Consider the following 19,752-nt stretch of genomic DNA (forward strand, 5'->3'; position numbering starts at 1 on the left):
ATACAGGAGAGAAACAACATTATTGTGACGTATGTGGTTCTTGTTTTGCACAGAAGTCATATTTGTTGAGTCATATGAAAACACATACAGGAGAGAAACCACATTCTTGTGAAGTATGTGGTTCTTGTTTTGCATGGAAGTCAGCTTTGTTGCGTCATCTAAAAAGACATACAGGAGAGAAACCACATTCTTGTGAAGTATGTGGTTCTACATTTGCACAGAGGTCAACTTTATTGAACCATATGAAAATACATACTGGAGAGAAACCACATTCTTGTGAAGTATGTGGTTCTTCTTTTGCACAGAAGTCATATTTGCTGAGTCATATGAAAACACATACAGGAGAGAAACCACACTCTTGTGAAGTATGTGGTTCTTCTTTTGCATGGAAGTCAGCTTTGTTGCGTCATGTGAAAACACATTTTGTTGAATCCTATGAATACACATATGCGACAAAAATATCTCCACTTGAAAAACTGTAAAATCCTTCATATCCAATGTAGTAGCCAATCTTGTGTACCCGTACCAGAAAGAACACTATTACTATGAATTTCCTACAGCTACATACCTAGAAAATGTAGCTAGTAAGCCTGACATAGTCATATGGGACAAGAAGGAGAATGTGGCAAGCCTAGTTGAAGTCAGCATTCCTAATGATGTGTGCCTTAACAGAGAAGAGAGTTAGAAAATAACAAAATACCACGAACTTATGTACGAAATAAAAGAAACTGGAATCTTACGAATGTGGCAGTAATACCTCTCATTATAGAATCCCCCAGGCTAATGAAAAATTTTCAAAATATATCTGACGAATATACTCAGTGAACCACGTGCAAAATAAATACAAACAATAGCACTTGAAGGCAGGTTAAAATCTTAAAGATGTGTCGCATGGAGCAACTTAATCATTAGGAGAATGTTTGGCATCCAGTAGAATGCTCCATCCCCATCAAAAACAAAGTGATAAGAAAATTAAAACAGAGAAAAAACACATTCTTGTTAAGTATATGTTTCTTCTTTTGAAGAGAGGTAAAATTTATAGCGTTGATGCTAAAAGATAAGAAATTTAAACTTGTTTGCACAGATGTGAGATTTGATGCATCATATGAAAACACATACAAGAAACAGTATCTGATGATCTTCCAATATCCATATCTCAACATTGTATTGTAGCCTTATGAAACGAACAACCTCTTTTATGCAAGTTGCCAACCATTTTAATCAAGCCTATTTTACAAATATGACGGAATTAGGAAACAAGTCTGCTAGGGAAATCATCCAAAGGAGTTGTTAAAAATACTCCAGAACTTTCATTACAGAAAATTGGAAATAATGGGTCAAACAATATCAAACAAGTGGCCAACCATTTTAATGAAGATTGTTTTACAAATATGAGAGAATTAGAAAACAAGTTTCCTACTAAAAGCACCCAAAGGAAAACTTGTTAAAAATACTCAAGAACTTCCATTCCACAAAATTGGAAAAATGGGTCAAACAATATTGTGACAAGTATTTTGTGGATGCATTAACTATATAAGGTTTAAGGACTATATAAGTTTGAAATACACAGAAATAGCGAGCATGAGCCAGTTGATATCGAGCTGTTAGGTTCTTTTATACAATGGAATGTTTAAATATATCCACATGACGATCTATAACATGTTGAATATTGAATGCTGCAGCAAGTCATGGGAACAGCAGTTGGACATGTTATACTCCATCCGCTATCACTCTATAATTCCTAAAGCTACATGCCTTGAAACGGAGCTGTTACACCTGACATAATTAGATGAGACAAGAAGTCACAACCTTAGAAGTTAATGTCTTCAATAACACTGGGTTAAAAGAGTCAGAGTAAAAATAACAAAATACCAGGTTTATGTACGACGTGAAACACAGTGGAATTTTTCAACAATCTATATTTCAGTAACCAAGTGATTCAAGAGAGATTCAATTAATTGATCAAAAAGGGACATTAGACTCTTAAAATGATTTTCCGGTGGAAATGTATGAGATAAAGGTGACTGCCTAGCATCCGGTAGAATGCGCCATCACCAGCTTAAACAAAATTATTAAATTAAAAAAGAGACAAACCACATTCCTTTGACGTATGTGGTTCTTTGCATAGAAGGAACATTTGTTGTGTTATATGCAAAAACATATGGAAGACAAAAGAATTTTAATAGAACATTCAAATATCTATGCATTTCATATAGAGTTAAATGTGAGACCCATACTTTGATGAAAATTGAAACAAAAGAAAACAGTGTATGAAATACACACACTGGTTTAATTAAAAATCCTAAGGAATATTTACACAGTATTTGTAGAAAAGCAAACGTTTGCAATGAAGCGATAACATATATAACTATAAATAACTGTCTACAAATATCTATATATTCTAATTAAATAATGTGTAAGTTACAGGAGGATCTCTTCACACTAACTAAAATGTATGGGTATACTAACTATTTATCAGGAAAATTCGACACTTTGTTGCCAAAATTTCCAATTCCAAAACTCTATACTTGTTTCCAAACTTCAAACTTATAAACTCAACACTCTTTCAAGTTAAGTTGCACACGACTACGTATGTAGCATGCCTTCTTCTTACACGTTCATCCACAGCGAGAACTAAAATGTAAAATGTTGAAAAAGCTAAAAACCATATTCTTGTTATGTGTGTTTGTATTCTTGTGTTAAAAAATGTGTTATTCTCTCACGCAAAAAACATGAGAAACGAATATGATACTTTGATTTTGTTAATAATTTTCTTTTAAAAACAAAGGTTTATTCTCATGTAAATCTTTAACACCACCCAAAAGAACTGAGGTCATGTCTGAACAGGTTTTACTTTTATTTTTAAATTTAATATATTTCAATAAAACATCTATTTTTTATCAAGTTTTCATGTATAAATATCTAATTCATGTTTTAAACTTTTATCATTGTTATTCTCGTACAAATCTTTATTGTGAAACATTTTTGGACTACGCTTCACGTTCAATAAGTAATGAGCCTGACCCACTTCCGTTTCTCTGATCTAATAAATATGTTGCATATTTATATCTCTGTTCAGAGTTGTACTTTGTCACATATGGCAAACTACAATTCTGAACTAGTTTCTCCTGATTTACAAGTGTTTGAAATTAGTTAAGTGTGAAATGGAGCATGTCAAGTGTCATGCAGTGATCGGTACTCTTTTTGCAATCAAGCACACCACAGGACACACTATAGAAAACTTTATGAAATTAAAAGAAACGATGTCACATCATATTCTTGTAAAACGTTGAAATTGTGATTTCCAATATGAAACTCTGTAACAGCATCACCTTGGTCTGATTTTCACATTTTGAATCCTTAAAATTGTTTTTGAAATGAACGCCTTTGCCAGATGATACAGCTTTAATTCTGATTTAAAAGATGCGAGAAATGTGTAACTCTATGATGTTTTTATCTAGAAAACAAACTAATAACTATGACAATTTTCGTTGTTCTACTTATATGAAAGATTAGACCAAGGCATTACGTACTGAACGCCTGTCAACAATTTTATATTTATTAACGAATATTTTTAGTGACATTTTCTCCTTCCAAATCATACAATAAAGCAAGAGTGTTGAACAACATCCGATTATCATTTACTGTTGCAGCATCAGGATATCGATTTCCATGGACTATTGCTGGATTAGTTGAGTATAATTTTTTGAATAAAAAATTGAGGAAAACGAAATTTTATAAGAAAACATGTTTATATTTACAATTTTTAAGGATATAATAGTTAATTTCAATCATTAAGGTTCTTTATTAAAAGTTGTGTTTGGTACTGAAAGCAAAGTAAGTAAGCTTTGTAGATTTGTGAGTCAATATGTTCATAGTGTGAATCATATGCACATGTAAGTAAAATATGTATATGTACTGACATGCAGAAGTTCAAGAGTAATGTGAACAAACATCTGGCTACTTATCTCCCTTCATTATGCCCCTGCAATCTATGTCCCCGATAGTAGCCCCCCTACTTCAAAGAGGAACTGTGTCTTGTTTGGGATGAAAATTGATAAAAAAAAGTTTTATTTCAAATATGCGTGCATGGTACTGTGTATGTGTATTAGTTTACCTTGTTCTGTTTTGTTTGTCTATAGCTGTTCGTAATTATATCTGCATTAGATGAAGAAATCTGATTTTTTTACCTAAGGCATTAGTTATACAGGATTTGTTAATTTGACTTAATGTAACATTTTAAAGTTCAACAAAAGCCGATACACTTTAATAAAATTTAATGAAAAAGAATTACAGATGTAGTAAAACATCATGAGGATTCAAATTTTTTATTTAATGAAAAATTGTTTATGGGAGGAAAGACCTATATCTAATTAACTAATCAGTTTTTCTTAACGATAGGAATGGAGAGATGCAGCTGAACAGACATATACGTCACAGTGGCTTAGATTTTCTCTACATTTTCACATGCATCTCGCATCAATTTAAACTTCTTTCTTTGCCATATCATGTGACACTTGCGCCACCTGCAGCATGGTATATTTCAGTTTGCCGACAAGTTATCCTTAGATGTAATACTCTAATCCTAGCCAAAATTCATACGAATCGCCAATATTGTCAAAAGTCCCCATATATAGCATTAGGAGTGTTATTTTCCTGTTTAAAACAATTGTTTAAAGCTCGAAATAATTTGAGTTAACATGGTCTTATGAGAATTTATTTGCTTTTGGAAATGATGATAGGAATTTATTACCACTACAAAGTATACGTAGGTACTATGCTAAGTTTATTCTGCAATCCATAAATAGAACTTGCTTATTCATACACAAAAAGAAATTTAATTAGCTGAATAATTTTTTTGCTAATAATTTTGTGGTGGTATTTGATTCGTTAAAACCTTCTGCACGACAACATACAATAATTAAATTCTATTCTAAAATCTACATTTTTACATATGCCTCGCAGAGTGACAAATTCATTTCATAATCAGAATCTTGTTTTCTAAAAACGGAACAACTGTGATAGAAAAGAAACACGTTCGCCCTGTGACAGCAAGAGGTTTTACCTACTAGCAGATCCTTCTGGGACAGAACAAACACTGCACTGAAATACTATTTAACAAGTCTGATTTTCATAAGCTTTCTACGGCATGAGTTAGACAAAAGGTTAATTCATATTCATAATTGAGCACTTCAGCAATATATAAGTTCCAAAAACTAACTTACCTATAAAAATACTAATCAATGGTTTTTTTTCCATTCTTCGTTTATAAGAATTTGTCCATATTTGTATTTTATATTCCATGTATGTTTTTAATGAAATAGTTTTTTAAAGAAAAGAATGCTTTAAGCAACCATTCAAAAAGAACGCGATTTTCAAATATATTTACATGTTGAGTTGAGTTGCCTCCCCTTCTTCCAGTTGACAAATACAGAAGCTGAAAAGCGCCATAATTAATTATTTAAAAACAAAAAATCAACACATTAGACCAAATATATTTCCCGGTAACATTTGTAGTGCTGATATCTGTCTTATCTCCCCTTTGAATTTCTTTCATGTGGCTACTGTCAACAATCATATTAGTCAAGTATGGGTCACCGTATTTGAAAAATGATCACATTTCACTCATTAAATTTTATTTTTAAAAAAGCGCGGGCAAATTTTCCATTTTTTAACATTCTCTTTAAGAATTATATGAGCTTTTCATCAAGATAAGTTACTCTTCTACTTACCTAAAACTAAGCATTGTAGTAATTTTAAAAAATACGGAAGAAATTCCGTTTCGTTTCTCTAGGATATGCTTTCATGTTTTCATTCTTACATGAAGTTCCGTTTCTTGATGCAACTTAAAGACAAACTATTTTTCGTCGTGGAGGCCAATAAGAAACCTAGCAACATTACCCTTTATTTTACTAATTATCTTTGAAATTGTCACAGAAAACTAATATTTATTTTTCAAGAGTATTTTGTATCAGGTAACACTGACAAGTTTCTCCCCAGAATGCGCTGCTGCTATCGCGCGCAGAAATCACTTTTTCCATAACTACCAACGTAATAGATGCACTGAGACTAAAGCTGCTTTCAGGAACGCCAGCAACCACTGTAAAAGAGTAATAAAAAATGCAAGAGAGCTATATGCCCAGTCTGTTAAATCCAAAGTAGCTGATCAGCGGCTTGGTTCCCACCAGTTTTTGCAAATAACAAATAGGATCCTGAACAGAAGTGTGCGTTCTATCCCAACCATTATCAACGGACCAGAGGTCATCTCGTCAACATCAGACAAGGCCAAACTATTTGCAAAGAACTTTGCAGCTAATTCTACCTTAGGCGACGAAGGCCATCAACTCCCCATATTTCCTCCTATAACACAGAACACGCTAGGTAGCATACAAATACCTGTGCATGAGGTCGCCAAGCTAATCAAGAACCTAGATTCCAGTAAAGCAACTGGCCATTACGGCATCCCAATTATAGTGTTAAAAAAAGCTTCAACCAGAACTTGCTCCCATACTTACGAAACTGTTTAAGCGTTGCCTTAAGGAGAAGTGCTTTCCGACTCCCTTGAAAACCTCATCAGTATGCCCTGTATTTAAGAATTCAGGTGATAAGTCATCTCCCTCTCAGTACAGACCAATAAGCCTCGTGTGTGTTATGAGTAAGTTGCTGGAATCCATATTAAATAGAGAAATAGTAAACCACCTCAGCAGAAACAATCTTCTTAGTGACACACAATATGGTTTCCATTCTGCAAGATCTACCGCAGATGTGCTAACGGTTATATCTCACAGGATTAGTGAATCTCTTGACAAAGGCTTCCTTTCTAGGGCAATTGCTCTTGACATATCAAAGGCCTTCGACAAGGTATGGCATAAGGGCCTACTTCACAAGATTTCCAGCTACCGTATAACTGGAAATGTTTTCTCAATCATTAAATCATTTCTCTCCGATAGGCTCATAAGAGTAGTGGTCGATGGACAAAAATCAGAGGCCTGCAGTATTAATGCTGCAGTCCCTCAAGAGTCAATCCTGGGCCCAACTCTCTTCCTGATCTACATCAATGACCTCCCTAAACACATATTTAAATCATTCGTTGATATCTATGTTGATGACACGACAATCTATGGCAACACATCAAAGGCTGTAAATGACAAAGTTCTCTCTGATTTTCTCTCCTCTGATCTCGAGCGCGTGGTTCAGTGAGGGAAGTCGTGGCTGGTTACCTTTAATGCATCTAAAACCAAACTCCTATCTTTACATCATCAACGCTCTGATCCCCATCTGGCATCAATTGGGATGGATGACTCTCATCTGGGAGAAGCCCCGTGTTTTGACAAGCTTCTGAGTTTGTCCTTTACTCCTGATCTGAAATGGAACACGTACATCAAGTCTGTTGCCAAGTTCGCTGGAAAGATGGTGGGATCTTTCTACCGCTCCAGAAGATATCTCACTACTGATGCAATTGTCTATCTATATAAAAGCCAAGTACGCCCAAGGATGGAATACTGCTGTCATATCTGGGCAGGAGCTGCTAAAAACAACCTATCCTGCCTTGACAGAGTACAAAATAGACTTGGTGGCTTAGTGGGGGATGCCATTTTCTCTACCCTGCAACCTCTCTCCCACAGAAGAGACGTTGCGAGCCTATCCTTGTTTTATCGTTATTTCCATGGCAGGTGCTCGTCTGAACTCCAATCTCTTGTCCCCCCTCGTCAATCTTTCACGAAAAACACCCGTCTAGCTGAATCCACTGTGAAAAATTTCCCCCACTGTGCCTAAATCAAAGCTTCTTTCTTAGAATTGCACGCCTGTGGAACTCTGTTCCGTCTGCCTACTTCCCACCTGACTACAACTTGGATGTGCTCAAGTCCAACGTTAACAAATTCCTAATGAACCGCCCCCTTAAGTAAACACTGCATCAAATCTCCACACTAACGTACTGTACTTGCAATAACCCTTATCCCTGAGTGGCTTCCGGGCCTCGATAAGTGGTGACCACCGTGTAAAAAAATTTAAAAAATGTGACGCCATCGTCTTAAGGAAGCGATGTTGTTCACCATTGGGAAGGTTGAGACCCCCTACACCCTGAGGGAGGCTGATAAATATGCTGAGATTGTCTGTTGAACGTTAATTTAATCCTGGACATCGGCGGGTGACCTGTAAAAAGTGATGAACTTGCACTTGGGAAAAACAGACGTAAATTTTATTGTTTAACGAGATTTGTACTTGTTGACCTGGAGTACAGCTGTTTAGATTATAGCTTTCTGGATGACAACATTTGCCCCCTTAGGGTCGTGTGAAAAGATTTCATTTTTGGTCTCAGATTTTCAGAACAGCAGGTGTTTTTCTGAATTGCACACACACAAAATGACTGGGGGATTCCGCTAATAAAATGTTGGATTTTGGTTGCTCTAGCAAATTCCCATATCCACCTCGTCCCTGAATATTTAAATATTTAAACAAACGCCCAAACGGTTGGCAGCAGATTGAAGCCGGATTCTCGAGAAAGAAACACGTTCCCAGAACGACCGAGATCCCCCATCCATTTATCCTAACGACCACGACCAAACAGTTTCGATGAGGTCAGAAGCTAATTGCTGACCTGAACATGGGAGCCTGCCACATTGGGTATCCGTGATTCCAGGATAGTGACCCTGAGGGTGTGATCGATTTGCCATAGAAAAAAGTACAACGACGAACACAGAAAAAAAATTAATAATAGAGAGAGAGAGACAGACAGAGAAAAAGGTAAAGAAAAAAAATTAATAATAGAGAGAGACAGACAGAGAAAAAGGTAAAGAAAAAAAAATAATAATAGAGAGAGACAGACAGAAAAAGGTAAAGAAAAAATTGAATAATAGAGAGAGAGAGAGAGAGAGAGAGAGAGAGAGAGAGAAAAAACGTAAAGAAAAAAATTAATAATAGAGAGAGACAGACAGAGAAAAAGGTAAAGAAAAAATTCAAGGACGGTAGAAAAAAAAAGCATGCGTGATACATATTTGAGAAAATAAGTCGATCGTGAAAAAATTTAAAAAAGATTTGTGAGACTTAAAATGTTTTGGTGATGTATTAGGTGTATCAGAATGTTGGGGGAATTTTTGACACCTCTAACACGCAACTGCGAATAAAATATAAAAAAAAACTTGTAATTTCTCTTCTAAAAGTGGATTGTTTATTTATATACTTCCAAAATAAACTATTAAAGTTGTATAAAAAATAATAGAAATATTATTTTTTATTTAAAAATACAGTGTTTACAAAGTGCCAGCGCGCCTTCATGCAGCCATATTTTACGTAATGAAATCAATTGAATTTTATGAGTTTTTTTTTTCAATTTTTAAACTTTAAAAATCTATCAAAATTTTTCTATTGGTTAAATTTTTACGATATTTTCAGGGTCAATGTGAAATTTTATGCTTTTTCCGATGAACTGAATATACTATTTTAGGAAACGATTTTTTTTAATTCACCCCACCCCCATTTTGAAATGTCAATCAAATTTTTAATAATTAATTTACTTAGCAAATTTTTATATATCATCAGTTGAAGATAAAAGATCAATAAATAATATATTGTAAATTAAAACGAAAAAAGAAGTGCTTTTGGAAATTTACCTGTAAAGTCCAAGATGTAAAACCTTTTTTTAAAAAAAAACACGTTGAGTTTTTGTTTAATTGGAAGCCTATGTTGTACTTATATTGTAGAGTAAGAATTAGACGCTGAGGACAATTTTATTCTATTTCATTCAATGTTGTCTTATTTTAGATATTTTTTTTAAAAAATCACTCAATAAACTAAAATATATTAAATCAAATATTTATGTATTTCTTTGAGAAAAGAAAGAAAATTCTTCGACAATCTTTTTTTAAAGACAAAATCTTATAAGTAATATTTGACTACATCTAAACTATGGGAACACATATTTCTTCACGGACAAGGCTAGACGACTAACGCAAACGTGTGGTTTTTACTGCCTTCTGTCCATCACAACAAAAAAAAACTACTTTCGGTTTTTTGATAACAACATAAAATGCTTGCGTCATGGCGCCTTTTTCAAATAGACATTTAAAAAATTATTTTATTTAAAAAATAAATGGAATTTAAAATATAAATATGGATAAATTCTTAACAATGAAGAATGGAACTACACAGTGATTAGTAATTTTTATAGGTAAGTGATTTTTTTTTAATATGTATCGATTTTTTATAATGGATATAAGTAAAATTTCGTTGATTTTATTCAAATCTTTTTCAAAGAAAACCGATTCAAAAAAACAAATATTGCATAATTTGCTATTAAACCTGTTATTTTTTTTAATTGGGGTTCTACTCCTTTAATTGAAAAAAATTAGGTTTGAAGTACATTTTTCAAGTAGTTATACACTTGGAAAGATGAGAGGTCAAATTATTCAATATTCTTTCACACATTCTTATGATCAGTTTCTGACACACCGTATGGGATTGTGTGTGAGTGTATGCTATACATGGGGAAAGAAAGTCTTTAAAAAAGAACCCTAAAGAAGCCATAAAAACCTTCACCATATGGACTAAAAAACACTCTTTGAAACTAACTTTGACCGGTCACAGTGAAACACTTACAGTTGGAGACAGAACGTCTAAACACTGAACACACGCATCGCACCACTATGAAAAACATATTTAATATCAGCGGAGGCATATCCACAAACTCCCATTTTAAAGAAAAACTTTTTACGAAAATATCTGAAGAGAGCACACCCTAAGCTCGAAACGCGTTATAAAAATATTTTAAAATAAAAATATGATGAAAACCTTTAAAAAAAACCCACAATTGTTGATGGCTACACTCTTTTAAATATATATATATATATATATATATATATATATATATATATATATATATATATATATATATATATATATATATAATATGATATATTATCACATACAAAGAAAAAAAAATAAACGTATTCTTTTTAACGTGTATCGATAATAATGAGTAGAAATGATTTGGGGGTGCTGCACTGCTGCAGTTCCACAGCTCCAGGCACGAGCCGCCACTGTAGAAGAGTAACTTATCGAACCAAATAAAAGCATTAAAATGCATAACTTATCCAGGTAGGTAGAAGAGTAAATTATCGAAGCGAATAAAAGCATTAAAATACATAACTTATCCAGCTAGGTAGAAGAGTAACTTATCGAACCAAATAAAATCATAAAAATACATAACTTATCCAGGTAGGTAGAAGAGTAACTTATCGAACCGAATAAAAGCATTAAAATACATAACTTATCCAGGTAGGTAGAAGAGTAACTTATCGAACCGAATAAGAACATTAAAATACATAACTTATCCAGGTAGGTAGAAGAGTAACTTATCGAACCAAATAAAAGCATTAAAATGCATAACTTATCCAGGTAGGTAGAAGAGTAAATTATCGAAGCGAATAAAAGCATTAAAATACATAACTTATCCAGCTAGGTAGAAGAGTAACTTATCGAACCAAATAAAATCATAAAAATACATAACTTATCCAGGTAGGTAGAAGAGTAACTTATCGAACCGAATAAAAGCATTAAAATACATAACTTATCCAGGTAGGTAGAAGAGTAACTTATCGAACTGAATAAAAGCATTAAAATACATAACTTATCCAGGTAGGTAGAAGAGTAACTTATCGAACTGAATAAGAACATTAAAATACATAACTTATCCAGATAGGTAGAAGAGTAACTTATCAAACCAAATAAAAACATTAAAATACATAACTTATCCAGGTAGGTAGAAGAGTAACTTATCTTGCTTTGTCACTCTTTTCTTTGTTGGTATCTCTCAACAAAACTCCCCCAAACGGTGAATTGTTATTTGAATTATTTTGAATGCAACTAATATATTTTTTATTACAAAATATTTTTCTACTTCATTTTTTGTTGCGGTGAAAAGTGAAGATTAAGAAGAAAATAATTAAAACTAATTATTGCTGTATATTAAAAAAAAAAAAAAGCAAAAAACGGGAGCAGTTTCATTTCGTTTCGTTTCCGTAGGTTAGGATTTCATGTTTTTGTTGTTATTTCAAGTTCTGCTTTTTGCTACAACTTTGAGACGAACTATATTACCTTTTATTTTACTAATTATCTTTGAAATAGTAACAGAAAACTAGTATTTATTTTACAAGGATTTTTTTGGTTTTACAAGAATTTATTTAACTTCTTAATTTAGATGAATTTGTCAGTTTCTTCCAACGTGATAACAGTTTTCATTATAACTTTTTTTTTCACCTGTAATTTTTTACATTTAATCTCTTTAATTAATTTTTCCTCGTATAGATTAACTTTAGATTAATCTTTTAAACACAATCAAGAAATAATCGGAAATATATATTAAAAGAAATAAATAAATAAAAATACGAAAAGGCGGCTTTAAAAACAACGAATTAGAGAATTAATTTTTAAAAAATGAAATTTGTAATCTGTTGTCTCATGTAAATATTAAAATATTAAATAAAATAAAACTAATCTTATCCGTGATATTCACCAAATTGATCGGTTCTATTTCGAAATGATTTTATTTTTTTTATTTTTCCTCTTCAGTTTTGTTTTCTGCGAACTTGCTCTTCCGTTCGTCATCTTGAATGTTAACTTGAGCTTGTAAGTCAATCACATTTGAAAAATACTTTCCTGTATAAAATCAGATAAAGTTAATCGAAAGCAGATTATAAAACAAAAATGTAAGTATTACTACATGGAACACGTATGTGTATTTTTTATTTTCATCTTTTTTTTTCATCGGATTATCATCGAATGGTCACTAATCTATCAGATTTTGTTTTTCAATACTGACTTAAACATAAAAAACGGTCAATACGTAATTCATTATGTTCTCAGTGGTGGCCAGTTCTGTATTCGCTTTCACGTACAGAATTGATAACATTTTTCTTGAATTTTGTTCTTTAATTTCCCTGTTTCTAAATTTTAATATGTTTTTAACTGTTTCACAAGTCACAAAAAAATCAGATTTTGATCTCACTACTGACTTAAAAAAAAAAAAAAAAAAAAGGCCAATTTCTAAAATCTTTAAAAATTACAAATATTCTTTACAATGACGACTTTATTATTGTCATGGTACGGTACTGTACTAATATTTATTTTTAAATACATATACATATAAGCCTATCAATAGTTTGTTGTCAGGTTGGGACAAATAATACACTATCTCATGCATCACTATGAACTTTTCTGTTTTGCATCCCCATCTATAAATCTTAAAATGTCATTATCCGTCTCTTTTTCCCTAATTTATTAAAAACCCAACAACATAGGATGGTCGTGCGACATTGATGAGCTTTCAACCTTTTTATACAATGAAAATTATTTTGGCTCAAACAAAACGATTCCAGTTTATTGCACCTACGGAGTAATTCCTATCATCTACTTCTACCAGGAATTTTCATTGTCTTGACTAGAGGTCCACACAAACAATGTCCTTCCCTTTCATGTACCATCTCATCTGCATATTACTAAGTTTATGAGATAAAAATTAAATTTGTTTTTAACAAAGATCATATCAGATTATAGATCATTTGTGACAGAATTTTTTTTATAAATCAACAATAATATGACGTCATACCAATGAAAGCTCTGATGTCTCACAGAAGTTGCAGTCGAGATATTATCGATTTGACTTTGCCTAGGTCTGGCTGTAAACCCCGTTCATTTACTTCGACCTCCAGATACTTCTAAACATCACATTGCATAGCTTTCAGCCTGAGGTTGTCCTCATGTAAAATGACTAGTAGTACCCTATCAAAGTGATCAAAGTGACTTTCCATCGTATCTTAGAATATTAAAATATCATCCAAATATGGTAATGCATAATCTTTCTGTCCCTGTAGAACTATGGACATTAATTGCTGAAAGATCCTGGGGTCGTTTGTGAGACCAAATGGTATAATGTTAAAGTGAAATAAACCCCAGTTGCAGGTAAATTAAGTTTTTTCTTTATCATTCTTATTTAATTTAACCTGTAGAACTATGGAAATTTATTCCTGGAAGATCCCGAGGGCGTTTGCAAGACCAAATAGTATCAAGTTAAAGTGAAATAAACACCAGTGGCAGGTGAATTAATTTTCCTCTTTATCGTTCTTATTTAATGTAACCTGAGGGTACCTTGACTTCAGATCTAAGTTTACAAAGTATTTGGCCGACCCAAACAAGGCTAATATGTTATTAATGACAGGTAACGCTCAGGTAAACTTCTTCATGACTTTATTTAAAGCCTTAAAATCTATGCAAAATCTTTTACTACCATCCGTCTTTTCTACTTACACTATCAAAAAACTCCATGGACTATTCGATCTTTCAATTACACCTGCATCATTTCATCTAATTCAAAGTACCTCCTCAGCCCATTTTTCTGAAGTTTTAATCGATCAAGCCCTTCTATTATTAATGGGGACTCATTTGCTGTTCTTAAATTTTAATGCTGCTCCATTATAACAATGGCATACTACTGATGAAAGAACAAGATAACAATACAAGTCAAAACCAATTTTTGTTAATAAAATGAAAAAGTGAGCAAAATATTAAGTATAAAAAGTTTTAAACAAAAAACACAAAAATATGTGATTCTATTTTGTTAAAACCTTGAAAAACTTTAATGAAAATAAACAAAAATTATTTTAGAATTTAATGTATAATGATTTCCCATTTTGAGCCATTCCAGCGTTTTAGGGCAGTTGACTGATTTTTTTCTATGGTAGATAAATCCTGGGCGTTTATTTAAGGCGATTAGGTGTGGTTTTTATGACGTTGGGTTAATGATAGAGCTAAGGGAAATTATGTGTGAACATCCTGAATATTTGATAGAAACAAAAACAATTTTAGAATTTAGAGTAGAGGTTGTTTTCACATGAATTTAATCTAAGATGTTTCACCATTTAAGCCCATTCTAGCGTTCTAGGACAGTTCACCAATTTAATTTTTTATGGGAGATAAATTATTTGCACTTTTCTTTAAGGAAAAATCTTTTTTAAGTTTATATGTAGCTTACCGAAGAATTTTGTGACCTTACTCTAACAGAAAATGCAACGTTTGGAAAAGTATTAATATTTTTATTCAACCTATTAATATATTTAAAAAACAACTTTTTATTAAAGCTATTTATATATTTAAAAAATAATTTTTTGTTAAAGCTATTTATATATTTAAAAAACTTTTTGTTAAAACTATTTATATATTTAAAAAGTAAATTTTTGTTAAAGCTTTTTATATATTTAAAACACTTTTTGTTAAAACTATTTTTATATTTAAAAATAATTTTTTGTTAAAGCTATTTATATATTTAAAAATATTTTTTTGTTAAAGCTATTTATATATTTAAAAAACATTTTTTAAAGCTATTTATATATTTAAAAAAAACTTTTTGTTAAAGCTATTTATATATTTAAAAATAATAACTTTTTGTTAAAGCTGACAAATTGTTCACATTATTATTTATAAATTCATTAAAAAACAAAAACGGTGGTATTTTGACGAGTTAATATGCTTCAGTTTGTAAAATATGACTATTTTAGCGGAAGACCCTTGGAATCTTTGATTATCCAAAGGGCTTTATCGTTCATATGTATTGCTACAAATAAAAATACATATCAAAATAAGGTGCAAAATATAAGAAAACATTCCGCCAGAGAGCTAGACACAATATATTATTCAAGAGTGATTCGACTCTACAGAAACATGTCATGCATGCCAATCCACGTATGGAAAAATGATGATTTAAGAATCTGTTATGGCGGAAATATATATGAATGGAAAAAGGAAACCAGCTACCTTTATGAGATGAAAATTGCATGAAGTAAAAATTATCGATGGAGAAAAACAATGAAGAATAAGCTTAAAGAAAAGCGCATATTCTGAGTGATGATCAACTACTAAGCATACCTAGTATAGTATTTAACATGATATAGGAACCATTAATAACAAATAACACACACACACATACACACACACACACATACATATATATATATATATATATATATAGTAATATGTAGTAAAAACTATCTAGACATCCATATGATATGTAGTAATGAATGCTGATAACATCTAGAAACAAAATATTTCCTCAAATTCATACAATGATTGTCTGCTAGGACCCGTGGTGCTATGATATGTTGCTATAGTTAGAGTACTTTGTAAAATTTAGTTGTAGGTTACATACTCCTGAACGTTGAAGTGCCAATCCTCAGTGAAATAGAAAGTAGAATTAAAAATTAATTAGGAATTTTTACCCAGTCATCGCTACCAATACGAGGGCGTGCTAATCTCATCTATTAAATAAAAGGTTCCATTCAGAATTTTAACAGACTTTTTAGTTCTTCGACAAAATATGCCTGAATAAGATCGGAGGTAAAATAGAATCAGTAACAGAAATGTGAAAATAACACCCAAGATGCGAACAGTATTCTGAAAAATGCAAATAATATGAATAATCAATCCTCATCTCTTAAATGAAAAACGTAACTATTTTTAGTTAAATACTTTAAAATAAAAACACATTAATTTAGTTAACAAACCAGTATTAAATAAAGCTAAACTCATTTTTTAAACAATTTCATTAATGATAGATGTTTCGAATATTTTTAATAAAAATCAACATGATTAATTAAATTTTACAACATAACAAACCTGTATTGAATTAAACAAAGACTCATTTAATTTTTACATTTCATTAATAGATGTTTGGATATTTTTTAATAACTACCAACATAATAAATTGAATTTTACAACATAAAATGTACTTTTTCAAATTTATTTTATACTTTCAGAATTTGCAACAATGAAAAGAAATTCATCAATGGATAAGAAGCACCTTTCTTCATTAGTGATTTAAAAATCGTTAAAATAATTATAAATTTCATCATATAAAATTTCCAAAGTTAAAATTAATTGGCGTGTCTATCATCGTACACTTCATTGCATATACTTTTTCTGGAATAATGCAAGGAAACATGAGAGCCAAACAACATACTTGTGAACTTTGTGGTTTTTCTTTTGTATGGCAGTCGGATTTGTTGCGTCATATACTAACACATACAGGAGAGAAACCACATTCTTGTGAAGTATGTGGTTCTTTTTTTGCACTTAAGTCAACTCTGCTGAGTCATATGAAAACACATACGGGAGAGAAACCACATTCTTGTGAAGTATGTGGTTCTTCTTTTGCACGAAAGTCAAGTTTGTTGAGTCATAGGAAAACACATACGGGAGAAAAACCACATTCTTGTGAAGTATGTGGTTCTTCTTTTGCACAGAGGTCACATTTATTGAGTCATATGAAAACACATACTGGAGAGAAACCACATTCTTGTGAAGTGTGTAGTGCTTCTTTTCCATGGAAGTTAAGTTTGTTGAGTCATAAAAAAACACATACGGGTGATAAACCACATTCTTGTATAGTATGTGGGTCTTCTTTTGCACACAAGTCAACTTTGTTGAGTCATATAAAAACACATACGGGAGAGAAACCACATTCTTGTAAAGTATGTGGTTCTTCTTTCGCAGAGAAGTCACATTTGTTGAGTCATAGTAAAACACATACGGAAGAGAAACCACATTCTTGTGAAGTATGTGATTCTTCTTTTGCACAGAAGTCAAGTTTGTTGCGCCATATGAAAACACACACTGGAGAGAAACCACATTCTTGTGAAGTATGTGGTTCTTCTTTTGTACAGAAATCAAATTTGTTCAGACATATGAAAACACATACGGGAGAGAAACCACATTCTTGTAAAGTATGTGGTTCTTCATTTAAATGGAAGTCAGTTTTGTTGCATCATATGAAAATACATACGGAGCATCCCTAATGATGCTGAGCTGAACAGAGCAAAGAAGAGGAAAATAACAAAATACTAAAGACTTATGTACAACCTGGAACAATATCTGATGATCTTCCAAAATCAATACCTTAAAATGGTATACAAGCCTCAAAAACAAGAGGCAGCAGAACAACCTCTGTCAGAAAACTGGCCAATAATTTTGCATAAGACTTTCTCACAAATGTGATAGGATCAGAAAACAAATCCACTACAGAAATCACACAAAATAATATATAAAAATACTCCACACATTGTATTTCAAAAATTGGAAAATGTGCCAAACAATAGCATGACAACTATTTTCTATATTTAGTCACCCATGTCTCTATAAATAATGAAGACAATATAAGTAAGGATGACTTTATAGACTGGCTTTAAAAAGGATTTCTTCGCTTTGATTAGAACCGAATTATAATGACTGCTCACATAAAAACTTGATTACCACTGCTTTTAAGAAGATAGAAAAAAGCTGGAATGTTTTTAAAAATTTCTATGTCAGTAATTATAGGAGAAACTGAAATTAGAAAAAAGAATTAAAATAACTGACAAATATATTTGGTGAAATGATTTCTCGGTTGAAATCTATGAGAATTAATTTCTCGATTGAAACGTATTAAATTAAAAAAGAGAAAAACAACATTGTGTGGTTCTTTGAATAAAAAGAAAGATTTGTTGTGTCATTTTGATTTCTGAGAACTTTGAAGAAAATTGAAACAAGAGAAAAAACTTTATGAAATCTACAAGCTAGCCTCATGAAAAATCCTTAAAATTATTTTTAACACAATGCTTAGAACACCAAATTTTTGCAAGTCAAGTTTGTTGAGTCATAAAAAAACACATACAGGTGAGAAACCACATTCCTGTATAGTATGTGGCTCTTCTTTTGCACACAAGTTAACTATGTTGAGTCATATATAAACACATACGGGAGAGAAACCACATTCTTGTGAAGTATGTGATTCTTCTTTTGCAGAGAAGTCAAGTTTATTGCGTCATATGAAAACACACACAAGCATCAAAAACAAGAGGCAGCAGAGCAACCTCTGTCAGAAAACTGGCCAATAATTTTGTACAAGACTTTTTACAAATGTGATAGGAACAGAAAACAAATCTACTACAGTAATCACCCAAAATAAGTTAAAATACTTGTATTTCAAAAATTGGAAAAATTGTCCAAACAATAGCATGACAACTATTTTCTATATTTAGTCACTCTATAAATAATGAAGACTATATAAGTAAGGATGGCTTCATAGACTGGCTTTAAAAAGGATTTCTTCACTATGATTAGAACCGAATTATAATGACTGCTCACAAAGCTTGATTACCACTGCTTTTAAGAAGATAGAAAAAAAGCTGGAATGTTTGGAAAATTTCTATGTCAGTAATTATAAGAGCAACTGAAATTAGAAAAAAAGAATTATAAAAACTGGCAAATATATTTGGTGAAATGATTTATCGGTGGAAATGTATGAGAAGTAATTTATCGATTGAAATGGCATTAAATTAAAAAAGAGACAAACAAAATTCTGTAGGTCTTTGAATAAAAAGAAAGATTTGTTTTGTCATATGTCCCTTGATTTCTGAGAAGTTTGAAGAAAATTGAAACAAGAGAAAAAACTATATGAAATCTACAAGCTAGCCTCATGACAAATCCTTAAAATTATTTTTAACACAATGCCTAGAACACCAAATTTTTGCAACGAACCAATAACAAAGATAAAAACTGTCTATAAATTTGCCCTTGGATATGAATTCATATCGTAATAAAATCACGTGTAAGTTCCAAAAGGATCTCTTCAAACTAACTAAAGTATATGGTTTAACTAACAATTTATCAGGAAAATTCGACATTCTGTTGTGAAAACTTCCCACTGACAAACTCAAAACTCTCTTGTCA

The 19,752-nt window shown here is 31.7% G+C and overlaps 1 long non-coding RNA gene across 1 annotated transcript; it reads left to right on the forward strand.

Annotated features, from left to right (window-relative positions):
* Positions 1-12,603: 12,603 nt before the first annotated feature.
* On the forward strand, positions 12,604-18,069 carry LOC145270950 (uncharacterized). The gene is made up of 2 exons (XR_013865627.1): positions 12,604-12,704; positions 16,803-18,069. It is a non-coding gene; the product is annotated as an uncharacterized LOC145270950 (long non-coding RNA).
* Positions 18,070-19,752: the final 1,683 nt, after the last annotated feature.

Source organism: Euprymna scolopes, chromosome 46 (assembly GCF_053919585.1).
Source record: "Euprymna scolopes isolate OS-2025 chromosome 46, ASM5391958v1, whole genome shotgun sequence".
Lineage (NCBI taxonomy): Eukaryota > Metazoa > Mollusca > Cephalopoda > Sepiida > Sepiolidae > Euprymna > Euprymna scolopes.